This window comes from Cricetulus griseus, chromosome 2, assembly GCF_003668045.3.
Source record: "Cricetulus griseus strain 17A/GY chromosome 2, alternate assembly CriGri-PICRH-1.0, whole genome shotgun sequence".
In the NCBI taxonomy this organism is placed as follows: domain Eukaryota; kingdom Metazoa; phylum Chordata; class Mammalia; order Rodentia; family Cricetidae; genus Cricetulus; species Cricetulus griseus.
Window position 1 is genome coordinate 387,158,979 of NC_048595.1, and position 13,450 is coordinate 387,172,428.

The window sequence follows — 13,450 nt, forward strand, 5'->3', positions numbered from 1 at the left end:
CCAGCCTGGTCTACAAGAGCTAGTTCCAGGACAGCCTCCAAAGCCACAGAGAAACCATGTCTCAAAAAAACCAAATAAATAAATAAATAAATAAATAAATAAATAAATAAATAAATAGAGAAAGAAAGAAAGAAAGAAATATAAAAATCACAGGATGTGATACCATACCACAAAAATCACAGGAGACAGAGCCTCCATTCCATATGATACACATACTACACACAGGTAAAATCCATAAATGTGTGCTACACACATGCTACATGCATAATACCTAAATACCACACAGTTACTACACTCATGATACACCTATGCTACAAGTATACTACATACATACTATACAGTGCACACAAAGCTTGGGCTAGAACACCACACTACGAAAGTCACAAGACAAAATTCTCCATCCTATACTGCACATAATCTAAGACTCCATTATGTCATTCACATGCATTTTATTATTATTTAATCAACTCAGTTTAAATCAACTGTTACCTTAAGCAAGCTATCTAATCACTTTGAAACACAGTGTCTTCACTTGGCAACTCAAAGTAATTATGTGATTTTAAATATATGTATATTAATAGTGGTGCAGAATAAGCTGTACAGCTCAGTGGTAAGTTCTTGCCAGTCAGTACTGTCAAACAATCAAAGCTAAACCAAATCAAACAAAGCACAGGCTAAATGTTCAATACAGTATAGTTTTATTATAGTATTATTATTTATTCTATTTTATTATAGATTATTTAAAATTGTCTGTTAATTCCAAATGTAGGATTGATATAGGAAATATTAACTCCAAATAATGTAAGGTTTAAGTGGGAATTCACTTCTTTTTAATTTAGGGCATGACACTGAATTGTCTACAGCCTCACGTCATCTGGTGAGTATTTAAATTGTGATGAAGATATACAATACATGCTCAATGCACATTACATACTTGTAATAAAATATACTTCTGCAATAGAATACTATCTATGCACAATGAATATACACAAAAATCTGCACTGTGCTAGATTGAAGAAAGGTTGAGTGATTTAAAGCATGAAAAGCCCTTAGCTCAGTGTGGTAGTGCTAAGTAATAACTAATAGTAGGAGCTAATGTTTAGGTTCTTTTCTTTGAGGGTAGGGATGGGTGAGAAGTGAGAAAATGTGGAGTGAAAGAATATCTATGACAGAATGATAACATATGCTCATGATAGTCATAGCCCTGTGATTAGACACTCTGGGGGTCAATGATGGCCTTGAAACTCAAAGATTCTACAAGGAGCTATAAGCTGATTGCAACTTCAGTGAATATGAAACCTTAGGTTATTTCAGGCCTGGAGCCAAGTTATCTCCATCTCCCATCAGGTCCTTTTATAGCCATGCCATTCCTTACCTACCTTGGAGTCTTACCTAACATCCTGTAATTATCAGATAAAGCCTTCAAAATGAACTTCCACGAGCCCTAAGGCTAAGTAAGGATGCTATCAGATAACATTTGAGGCCTCTAACAGATCTCCCTGTCTAGCTCTAACCTGTGTATCTGATGCTCCCGCCAATGTATTTTTAAAGTGCCTTGATTTCACAGCTCTGTTCTGTTACTATGAAAACTCAATGAAACTCTTACCATGTTGCAACATGGAGTTTGGGGTTTGGGGGTGATGCAAATCTGTATTCCTGGGCTGCAACTGTTCATACTTGGCTCCAGAATAAATGAATCTGTTCTTTTTGAGATAAGGGTATGATCTGATATAGGAAAAACCTGTTTGGATTTGCCCAGGGACACACTATGCCTGGACCACATGCTGTAGGAACAGAGAAGGTAACTTGATGAGTTTTATGGTGCCCCTCGGATGATGGAGCCAGGGGTAAAAGACAAAATGTGAGATTCTAACCAGACTGAAAGTAAAAAGGCAGAGTGAGTCATAGGTATAATACACCTCCTGTTGTCACTTTGACCCTCTGGTGAAACGCTTTCCTGCAAATGACTGTGATTACCTGGCCATCAGATTACCAAACCAGGGACAGTAAAACCAAGGAGCCCGTAAGATTAAAACTTTCCAGGCTGGAGAGATGACTCACTTTCAGGGCAAGCATGAGAATCTGAGTTCACATATCAACTTCCATGCAAAAAGTAGTGTGTGGCCTCTTGTACCTGCTGTGGAGACAGGAGAACTGCTGGTTGCCAACCTAACTCAAGCTTCAGTAAGAGACCCTTTCTCCAGTTAATAAGGCAAAGACAATTAAACACTGAGCTTACTTGGTCTCCAAATGTGCACACAGACACCTGCACCTGCAGATGCTTGTACATACCTCTCCCACACATACATACATACATACATACATATGAACACACACACACACACACACACACACACACACACACACACACACACACACACACACCACAGCATTAGTCTGTTACTAAATAAAACTTCCTCCAGGAGTCCCAGGCTTAGAGAAGGGACTAAAAGGCCCCAGCACCAGGCCATCAGCCAGAAGAATGGCCTGCCTCATAGTGAAAGGCTTCCCACAGTTCTAAGAGCTTATTACTACTGATCACCCATCCTGGAATATTTCAATTCTCTTGTCTTCTCTCTTCCAGAAAATTTTAGCACTGCTACAAGCAAAACAGAGGGGGAGATAAAAAAAAAAGTTTGGAAAAACTGTGATAAATCCAATTTCTATTTCCTAATTCCTTTTAGAATACATGGAAACCAAGTGGCATCCAACTTGATACTAGGGTACCTAAAGAAACTAATACATACAAATTCAAATTTGTTACAATTACTGGTAAAACCAGATTGCTTCAGTGAGCTCAGGGGTGACTGTGCTGAGTTTACAAAGGATAGTGGATGAGAAATGGTGCTGCTGCTATGCTCAGTGCATCTTCACTTTAAGACAGAACACAGAGGATACAAAATGTGTACCGGCCACGATGAGTAACTACTAATGAGAAGCCAGACTGACCAGCAGCACAAGCTTCTCATGGCCCAGGGACCTCTGATGTCCTTCTAAACAAACACAAAAGCACATTTATATTAAAGTCTAACAGATGAAAACACACAAGTGAAAAGAAACTTACATATTGTGTATTGATGTATTCTTTACAAGTGTAATTACAGGGCGAGGTACCTCATTTCTAAAGATAAAAGAGCTGTACAAGTGAAACTTTTTACAACTAATGATGGGTTTAATTTGGGATACATTTATCTTCCTCTGCAATATGCTGTATTACAAAATTTCATTTCGAAAATTATGGTAAATTGGCTATCAAAGTGAAAATTTTTCCCTCTTAAAAATATCATATGCCAGACAACTGAAAGTAAAACATTTGTTTAAAATTTGAACTACTGTCTTCATCAAGAAATTCATTTGTCATCCTGCAAATTTAATATTGGATCTAAATGGGATCTGTTTACAGACACAGTGTCTGTGTTAACATTGAAAAGAGAAGAAGGCAGCCATTGCAGTAGTACAGAAAGGCAATTCTTAAACAACTCATATGTCAAAAATACTTAAGATACTGGTTTATGTGACTTTGATGAGCTAGAAAACATACCTATTAAGCTAATATTACTAGAACCTACCCTCTGCCTTTATATTATAGTGAATCCATCTATAGCAAGGGTTTTATAATGTAAAAATTGTATCACAACCCCTGGGAAACAAATACAAGACTTTGGCTTGCAGAAGAGTCACTGGAGGTGTGGTTCACTGGTACAGCATGAATTAGGTCCTGTGTTTGATCACCAGCACCAGAGTATAAAACAAAGTAAAATGCTTAACAAGAAATGCATATAAATATGACTATCACGCCACATTATTTACTTTTATAAACATATATTGAATTTTTATTCTTCATAAGACACAGCAGGTCTGTATAATAACAGGGGTGTGATGTTCTACCTATAAGGTTTTTGGAAGTTGTTATTTGGGAATGGAATGGGAAAGAGTTCAGCCTTCAACCTATACTAAAAAGATGCTTTTGTTTTGCCCCAGTGAGCTATGTGTGTCCTGCTTCACAAAAGAATGAAGAATAATGAGAACCATACCCTTTTCTCTGTTGTCCTATTTTATTCACGGTTGGGTTTTTGTGCTTGAGAAAAGACAAGAGAATTTACAAACAAGTAATCTCAGGTGGTGCTTGAGGCAGGGAGTGGACTTTAATACGATGCTCAGAAAAGCTGATGCTGTTAACTATAAACTGCACACTTATTTTTAAACCATAACTGAATCCATTTGAGCAAAGGACTGAAAGCACACATTAGAAGGGACTTTATTTGGAAATGCCAGTTGACTGAGCAGTTATCTGTGTTTGGAATCCTGCCTCAAACTGACTCAGTCTGAATTAAGATCCAATTGCTCTGCTTCTGTGATTACAGAAGGTGTGACAGACACTACTCTCAAAGCAGACAACGGGTTTTCTGGAACACTGAAGGTTTTTCCTTGCTGGGGTTTATTCTCAGGGACAGACATTCCATGACTCTACCATGACACTGTGCCCAAGTGAAGGCTAAATACACAAAGGCCACTAAACAAACAAACAAACAAAAACTAACACCATATCTGAGTCTTTCCTCCTCCAAGGACTATATGAGGCATGTAGTGGAAACTTCGAAAAAAGTTCCTTAGGGATGAGGTTGAGATCAGGCATTCCCTACTAGAAGTTATTCAATACTATATTAAATGGTGGATTTTCCGGCTTCACCTTGCCCTAAGTGACTCCATTTTATAAGCAGTTTGACTCCATTTTAGGCAGGAGGATGACTGTGGCCCCTATGTGAACCCACAAGCTACAAATGACTTAACTTACTTGGGTGAATAGAAAGGGAGCCTATCTTTATTGGAGTGAATTGAGACTGTAGGGGCACATAGGCATATTAAAATCAAATCAGGGAAACCAAACTCAAGAATTTATCAGACACACAGACTGAGGAAAGGGTACAACTCTCCTTCGTGGACCTCATAAAGTAACACATGCCTAGCACAGTGATGATATGGCTCCACACCAGGGGTCATCTGATATCTGGTGTGGGCATCAAGCACTACCAAGCAGAAGAGTCCCTAACTATCCTTAAAGCTTTAGCTCTGCTCAGTCCCATGCTGTTGATGCAGCCTATTAGACACCCAGTCCAGCTACCTTTCACCTGTCTGGACTTGAACCCTCTGTTACGTGTTCTTAGACCCCAGTTCAACCTTTCTCGCCATGGCTGTACTCTAGAGATTAACACATGTGTATTTCCTGGTGTCAAGTACAAATTCTGGTGGTTTGACAAAAGCCAGCATTCCTCTGGAGCTTGTGAAGCCTGTTTTCCTCTACCAAAGCAGCCATTTCCTTATCACTGTCAAAAGGGACAAATGGCTCTCTGTGGTGACTACTAGCATCTGGAAGCACATGCTGGCCTCCAGACTCCCCGGGTATCACAAGTACCTGTTTCACATTTTATAGACTATGCTGGCATCCTGGCTCTTCTCACCACCATGTCCCTTGCTCTAAACTCCTTCCAGATCGTGGGTTTCCCTAACCACAGCTTTCTCATTGTCCTCATAATCCTGCTATTCCAGTTATGCACTCTCTTGGTCTCCTTTGACCACACTCTTTGTCTCTTGCTCATTTCCTCTCTCCTCTCATGGCCTGATCCAAATTACTGGCCATGTTCAGCCTATTACTTTCCCTTCCTACTCTAAAATCTTCCAGATTCCTCTGTTTATACACCTGACATCTGGCTCTCCCACTGCTACAGAACAGGGGCTGGGAGTCCTTCTCTCAGGTCCCTTCTGCTTTACCAACTTGCTTCTAAACATACTTAAGAAGTGGCAGGTTAATTTGTCTGTGTTCCCTATTACAGGTCAGAATGGTTTGTGTTCCAATGTCATTCCATAAAGATCTTTCCTCACTGCTGAGCAGTGGTGGCACACACCTTTAATTACAGCACTCAGAAAAAAGAGACAGGAGGATCTCTGAGTTTGAGGCCAGCCTGGCCTACAGAGTGGGTTCCAGGACAGCCAGGGCTACACAGTGAAACCCTATCTTGAAAAACAACAACAAAAACAAAATTTCCCTCATCTTCTACTTTGCTTAATGACAGAACTAACATGGTTCTACCTACATATTGAATGTAAAATCTTCAAGTTCCATCACACACAGCAGAGGAAGGCTGAGGAAAGAAGCTCTGGTGCTCACACGAAGGAAATTATACCACCAGAGAAACAGAAGCCTTTAAGACAGTCATGATATTAAAACCAGTTGATACCTGGGATATTTATTCAGTACACAAACATGTGTATTATTATCTTTGGTCTCGACACTGGCAGCAAGATTTCAAAAGCAAGGAGGTTAGGCTGAGACAGAAAGTCCTGCCTGCTTCCTCAGCTTGCTGAGCAGCGTGGCAAGGGGGGCAATGTGTCCTAAGGAACACCTTCCTCTTATCAGAACTCCCTGAATTTATGCTGGCTCTATCCAGTTACTCACAAGAAATTTGAAGGTCACTTTCAAAATCATCCTCAACTATTATTATCCATCTCCCTTTGAGATACCAACCTCAGGGACACAATGTTAAGTATTCCTTTTCACTTCCCTGGTTTGAACTGTGCTTCTGTTAACAACCTGTAATCAGTTTCCAAACCAAAGTGAATGAAGCTCTTTGAGAAACAACAAAACAAAAACAAACAAACAAAAACCTCCTGAATTGTCTTCTTCCACATTCATACTAAACATCATAATAAAAACGGCCTACACACACCTGTCCAAGCTAACCCAATTCCCACTCATAAAATAGGGAGTTGTAGCTATTTGTTTAATGGGTAAGTGGGGAACTTAGCAAAGTCAGGAACAACTATGGCTTTCACCTTTCACACTTGATTCTAACAATTTCTTGACCATAATCAGTTTCCAATAAAGATTTTTTCAGATAAACAAGTATTTTATAAAAATCCCTAAGACATCTATTAAACCCATATTTTGTCTGGCAAAGAAAATAAGAACTCTTACCAGTGTATTATTTGCTCAGTACAGTAAACATTACTTCATTTTTCTCATATTAAAATGCCTATAGGAGTTACATGTAAGCCTTGTATGAATGAAGGAAATGTCACATCTCTGCAGAGTGACAGACTAACCATGCTGGGATTTGTTTCTGTTGGTGGCATTCAAAGATACTTTGATGAAAATAAATTCATTTTGTCCAAATTTTTTATGACTCGCCATGTCTTTTCTACACCTTTCCATCCTGAAGAGTTCATCTTCAAGACACTAGCTGTGGCTGCTAGAATTTCTGAATAGCAGAGCGTTAGATGCTACTGTGAATAGCCTGCTAGGAACACTGTCCTTTTTGGAAATAAACAATATTTCAGGAGCTCTTTCCAAAGTTTATATACAAAAATGAGCAGGAGAAACTGCTTCAGCTAAGTATTAAACTTATGACATAAAGTTCACAAGCTTGTAGCAAACACACATAGTATTGGCAGTAGAATTTGCTATCCTTGGCCTTACAGAACATGTGGGGTTTTTGGACACTGCTACCCAATCCCACAGAAGGAGACACATTTTCTGTTTATTCTATGTTGTGCAAACATCTGCTATCCCTCTGAAATGCACTGATTTTTGACATATTGAATAGCATTGTCTTAGTTACTTCTGTTGCTGTGATAAAATATACTAACCAAAGCAACGGAAGGAAGGAAGCATCTATTTGGCTCACAGAGAGGATTACAGCCTACCATTTCACAGAAGTCAAAGCAACAGGGACTTGAAGCCACTTGTCATATTACATCCATAGAACAATGAATTAATGCATGACTGTGAGTACTTCTCATTCCCCTCTCTACACTATGCAGCCCAAGACCCTAAGCACAAGGTGTAGTGCGGCCCAGAGTATACAGTCCTTCCATATCAAGTACTGTGATGAAGATAACTTCTCAGTCCTTCTCAGAGGCCCTCCTCCCAGGTGGCCTTAGACTGTGTTACACATAAATGTCACTAACATGCATATGCATTCTCAGGTTCTTTGCACACACCCAGGTTCTTCACTGACTCTGAACTTGGGATCGGTTTCCTTCCAACTGTGTAAGAAAATACATATATCTAACACTACGGAAATGTAGGACACTTAATAGTAACCACATTGTCACATAATAAAAAGTGGAACTCATCTCACTATTTCAATTTGGTATTCAGGTACATACTCAAACAGACAAAGTAATTTTAATACTTATATTTTGGTAACAATTTACATAATAAAAATCAAGTTTCATTTCTGATTGCCCTTTCCCTAAGTTTGCTGAGTATCTGCCTTAACATACAGAAAGAGACAAAACCAAGAAAGAGAGAAAAGCAAGGACTACAAAGGCAGAGGGAGAAGATAAAGTGATTGACTTAAGAGGTTTCTCCTAAAAGTTACTAGTACTTTTAACAACAGTAGTAACAGTAGCCACTATTTCAGTGTTCCAGAAAAATTTATCATACAAAACATTGCTATTAGTTACAACTCTGTTAAATATATATTATTAGGCTGTTTCTAAAGAGGAAGTAGAGCTTAGGAATTTAAGACAATTTGCTCCGATTACAAACCTGGCAAATGGAGAAACCCAAGTTCTGATTACCTCCAAAGCTTAGGGACACTCCCTCCATTACAACAGCTGTTTATTTTCCTCTATACCAAATTAATTGTTGATACCACTAATGTAAGCCACAGCTGTAAAAACATAATATGTCACAGTTGAGATCTTATCTGTTGAAAGTCCATTAATTTAAAAGGCTTGGTTTCTGGGGCACACTGTTTAGAAAGTGGGGCCTACTAAGGGTCCTTAGGTTATTATTGTGTGTCTTCAAGAGGATGGTAGAGTCTTGTAACCTTCCCCTCTTTCTTTCATTTGTCAGCTCTACAGAGAAGGGCTCTGTGATCCTTCCATGATCTTCTGCCTTCGTATAAACCAAAGCAATTCAGCCAATCAATCATGTGATGGAACTTCGGCAGAGGAGCCCAGTATTTCCTCAGGTTCTTGCTGTAGTGATGCAAGGTCAACAGTGGAGATGTAAAGACACCATTGTACACATCATGTTAGTAGCAGAACTGAGACTAAACAGCTCTGATCCTAGGACATGTCATTAGTACATGTAATCATACATGATTCTAGTATACATGCCACTAAAGTACATTATAGAGTCTGAAATCATTGAATAAAATTGTTTGGGTTTGTAGCCAGTGTCTTGTTTACTTTATTGCTGTTATAAGACACCATGACCAAGGCAATTTATAAAAGGAAGCCTTTATTTGGGGCTCATGATTCTAGAGGGTAGTAGGGTTCATGACCATTATGGTGGGAAGCCTGGCACCTGGCAGGCAGGCATGGCACTGGAGGAATAGCTGGAAGCTTAAATCTTACCCACAAGTGCACAAGGTATGAGGGGGAGGAAGGGAGAGAAGGAGATAAGGGGGGAAGGAGGGAGGAAGTGAGAGGGGAAAAGAGAAAGAGAAATACTGGGGATATACTGGGGATATCCTAGAATTTTGAAATTCAAACCCCACCCTCAGGGACATACCTACTCCTACAAGGCCACACTTCTTAATCCTTCCCAAACAGTTCCACAAACTATGGACCAAGTATTCAAACACATGACTCCATAATACCCATTCTCATTCAAACCACTACCATAAGATAATATAGTCCCAGATATTTTTGATATAATTTTACAGCCCAAACTATGTGCACAAAGCTGCACAATAAAAGGTTAGTCTTTTTTTTTTTCATCATAAGCTTCCTATATTTTTCATGTTCTGGACAAGTTGTCCTTGTTTTAGCTCCCTTCCTCTGCCCACAGTAATAGGCGATCTCCATAGGCATTCACAGACAACACACAGATGGTCCACACTGAAGTCATCAATGTCAACACTGACAAGTTGAACTTCAAGTGCCATCAGACCCACTTTGTCTTGGTTTTCTCATCCCTGAGCTTTCTTTCAGGTTTTTCCTTCTTCCAACCTTTCTTCTGGAAAACCTCAGCACCCATGTGTCTCTCTCTTGAGTCTTATGAGACAGTTGGAATCCTGTGTCCAATCGACAGCCTTAGTCTGGTCTTCAAGTATCGCTCACCTCTGAGTCTACATTCCTGTGCCCCTCACAACCCACTGGCCATTCTCAGAACCTCCCTTTAGCCTCCACTCAAAATCAACTGTGTGCATCACAAGTTACTGCCTTCTATGACCTTTCCCCTCAGTTTCCTTCAGCTAAAACAGCAGCTCGTACATCACCATAAGAGCTGCTGTTCCTCTCTGGATTGAGGACCTGTTTTCTAGTCACTAACTCCTGCATTCTGACCCCATGTTCTTACACAGATGCACTTGTGCCTGGCTGTAAGGGACAAAACCAGAAAGCCTATTGCTTGAGGACCATAATCCTAATTTCCCCTACAGAAGACAACAGCAATCGTTCTTAACCTGGAGCTCACTCTCAAGTTCTTGAGACTGCTGAGTCCATCACTAAACTCCTAAAAGATAGATGAAGGCAGGTTCTGAGAGCATGACACAAAAGCTGGATGCAATCTCACAGCATGAGAAAACACAGGGTATATTGGGAGCGATGCTAAATAATGATGGGACCTAAAGAGAAGGGCTGGGAGTCACAGGGATCCAGCCAAAGCCATAAACAAAGTAAGCATCATAACCCCCCCCCACCAAAAACAAAAGTATGGTAGTAAAGATTTGGTAAATATGGCATGTCCAACAAAACAGACTTTCAGGAAACTTCAAAATTGTTGAAATGCTAATACAATGAAAGAAAAAGTTTGGATGCCTTTTCAAATCACTTCACTTTAGTTCTTAGAGACTAATTTTTAAATAATAATTTTTATAAGAAAATAAAATCCTGTCTTTAAATGACAAGCATCACTGAAGCCCAAAAATATACTAGCTAAGTTTAAATTAAAATTATGATTATTATTAAGACATATGGCTACATACAAGAATACAAGTAGCTTTTTTTTTTTTGCCTTTGTGATAAACCTGGTTTAGAAACATTTGATTGCTGAATAATTTAGGATGTTACTTTGTCTCTTCTAAATCCCCAAATTTTACAATTATTATTCATTTAAAAGTCTGTGTCTGATGAAATATGATAACTCCATCACAATTAGGAAACTGAGAAAGAAGCCTCTGAACATCTTATCAGGTTATGAGCCAGTCCATGTAAAGGGGAAAGAACAAGGGGGTACTCTGAGTAACTTAGAATGTAAAGGGGAAACTAATTAGAAAATAAGTATCTGATCTAAATGAATAGTAAATAAATGTTAACTCATTTAGATAGCACCATTTAAGACAAGCAACATATGGGACTCGGGAAGAACTGTCAAGTGCAAGATGAATCAATCTTGCTTATTGTGGGTGTATTTCCTTCCTGGGGAGGTACCTCCAGCTGCATTTCAGAAGTACATGCTCAGCAGGGTGGGGAAGATCAATCGCCAGAGTCCTCAACATGATTGCAAAGGTCCTGTCCATACACAAGAGAATGTGCATCTCCCATCTCTATCCCTAGCCTTGGGGAACAGCCTGAAAAATCATCAGTTTTTGAGTGGCTGCCTGGTCAGGTTGGGGAAAGTGGTCCCAGAGAGAGGGGACTGTGGTGAATAGATACACACTTCGCCTTTTAGGAACCTGTATGTGTCACTGAACTTCCTGTCTTTCTCATTATGCATTAGTAATATTTTACCATCATCCTTTTGTCCACAGCCATTCTCTTTTCTACTAAAAAGGCATGTCCACATCCCCCAATTCTTTTCTTCTCCCCACCATGTTCCTGATAGATGAACTCATGGGAAACGGTAAAAATACATAAAAGTGATGTCAGTGGATCAGCAGCGGTGGGTCTGAAGCTGGAAGGATCTATGGGAGGGCCAGTTCCTTTGACTGTCTTGGCAATGCAGGTAGCTCAACAGAGCTTTGAGGGAAAGTGTTTCCCTGGCTTTCTCAACACAACTGCATTTGTTTTCAAACAAGAAAAATTTTCATTTGAGGCTGAAGTAATGGAATAAAATGCTGTTTGCCTAGAAACATCATCATCACTGGAAGACCCTGGACCTCAATCTTAGCTTGTGGGCCATATTTTTCAGGCCATTTGTGTCTTCCAGACACATGCCTCTCTCAAAGATGAAGTTTTCCATGAAAGACAGCCTGGTTTTGAACTTGGTGACTCCAGGTGACTGTTTCACTCCCATCTTCACCTGAGTTGAAGCAGTTACTGAGTTCACAGAACGTGGGTGTGTTACTTGGTACTTCTTCAAACAACACCGAAGCATCATTGCGCTACCAAGCTAATGACATCTGGCTTTACTCTCTTAACCATGACCGTGTCTCAGCTTCCCTTGCCTTTCTTCTGACTCATTTGTCTCAAGTAGTTAACATCCTCACCTCAGGCACTACCGTCCTGCAGTTTCTAAAGTTGTCTTCTTTCTTTTGTGACCAGTCTCTGAGATATTCAAATTGTGCATTTCATTGCCTACTCTATTGGTTCTTGTTGCTTACCTCACTTTCTTAGGAAACTCTCAAAATCTCACTTTCAAACAAGAAGCCTACCATGCAACAATACCTTGATGTTTATTTATCTGAGAAACCTGTGCAGTAAGGACATACGATTACTTAGACATCTGAGTGAACTGTGTTGTTTTCTATGACATCTATACTTCAAAATAACAAAGTTATCTAAATTTTCAAAATCCCCTATGGATAAAATGTGAGAATTAGAATCCACACTTAGCATGTCAATGGTTTTAAGGCTCTGTTTCATTACAGCCCAGCCCTAGCCTTACTCAGAAAACCCGAAAGACATCTGTGCAAAACCAGCACAATTCAGTATCTACTAAATCCTCCTAACATCGGTATACTCTTCCAATCCTTATCCTAAATACTGTTATCTCATAGTATGAGGTGACATTTGTTGGCCTCTTCCAATGGAAATTTTGAATCAGTGAATCAAGGGTACAATCTTATGCTATGCTATAGTCATCACACACACTCCAATGAAAACAATAGTCTCAAGTTTTAAAAGATGTTTATAACTAATAAATGAATTCTTTTACTGGAGAAAAATTTGCATTTAAAAAGTTTTCTGATTATAACTAGGTAGAAATAAATTATTTATGAAAATAATATTTAAAAGGGAATAGATACATCAAAGACCTCAAATTGATATTTGGTAATAATTTTATAGTAAAATCAAAGTAAATAAAAGAAGTTAAATGAATAGACTTACTAGTTTATGAGGTAAGATGTTATGTATAATACTCATACACACATGATGTTAAATTTTATCCAGAATAGGAGAGAGATAACACATAATTTCATGTACTTGGAGTTAAAGAAGAACTTTGCTTTGACTTATTTATTTTTGTCAAATCCCTGATGAAGACACCGCTTAAATTTTTCCCAAAGTTTGGACATTGTGGTTAGTCCTCCATTGTTGATTGGGTTTTCCTGGA

The 13,450-nt window shown here is 39.1% G+C and overlaps 1 protein-coding gene across 2 annotated transcripts in view; it reads right to left on the reverse strand.

The window, feature by feature from the left end:
* The window catches only part of LOC100767916 (copine-8), a 188,424-nt gene that overhangs the window by 93,021 nt on the left and 81,953 nt on the right, over positions 1 to 13,450 (reverse strand). The gene's annotated exons all lie outside the window — the stretch shown is intronic.